Raw genomic sequence first — 1,214 nt, forward strand, 5'->3', positions numbered from 1 at the left:
TAACCTTAGCATACATGAGTTGATTTATTACCATAATTGCCATATTTGAGATTTTTGTGCGTTTATGGCCTTACCATATGTGAATTGATTTATTACCATAATTGCCATATTTGAGATTTTCGTGAATTTATGCCTTACCATACATGAATTGATTGATTACCATATTTGAGATACACTGGGTTTTCACGCGAGACAAAAAAACTCAGTAACAGAAAAAAACCGGTTGAAGGGGAAGAAAAATCGGTGGAAGGGGGAGAAAAATCGGTGGGAGCGGGGCTCTCGTAAGTGGAGGGGCGGACGAAAGGTGGGACGACGTAAGAGGGGAGAGGGAACGTTACGTTTTTTTTAGATAGTAGAAAAGTAGAGATAGAGATTGTAAAAGCGTATTATGACATGAGAAAAAACGTATTATGACGGTGAACCCAAAGACCCAATCCGTGTTTTATTATTAGGGAGAGATTAGTAAACATGCCCGTGCGTTGCAACGGGAAAAGAAAAATATCACATATCTTCAATCCAAAAATTACAACACCATATCCATATTAATCTAGACGGTGCTAGCTTGGATGAGTGCAAAGCATAGACGGATTTGAAACAGCCTCCTGATGGCATCGCGTGAGCAGCTGCGCCGTGCGCCGGCTGACCATGTCGACGTATTTGCCTTGCGAGCTCTACAAAACTTCTTCGACTCACTTCCTGTGTGGCTCCTCCCTGCTTGCAGCCATTGATCGGTAAAGTCAAACTCCAGGAGTTGTTTGTTTTGTGATTTATGCGATGGTCATGACTATGATGCTCGCGAAAGTGTTGTATCGGCATACTTACCTACCGAAGTGGAGGAATTTTGCCATAAATTTTGACCCTAGTGGGACCAGACCAATTTATAATAGCTGCCCGATAAATCGTTTGACAGACCAATAAATGTGCCCCGCTGATTAACACAGACGATATGGCATAGTTTTAGAGGGTGTTTGGATACGTTTTAGTCCCATGACTAAAAGTAGTGGGACTAAAACTTGCTAGCCTCACCCATGCTTGGATACAAATACTAAATAGACTAAAATGAGTTAATGAGCATTTATTATCCTCCAAACACTCCAATCCCGAACTCGCATGTGTTAAAGGAGATGAATTAAATGAGGAGAGAGAGGACTAATCCACATTTTAATATGGTTTCCTTGACTAAAATTTTTTAGTCTCAAGACTAGTTCTAGCCT

The sequence above is a fragment of the Triticum aestivum genome, chromosome 2B, assembly GCF_018294505.1.
Source record: "Triticum aestivum cultivar Chinese Spring chromosome 2B, IWGSC CS RefSeq v2.1, whole genome shotgun sequence".
Lineage (NCBI taxonomy): Eukaryota > Viridiplantae > Streptophyta > Magnoliopsida > Poales > Poaceae > Triticum > Triticum aestivum.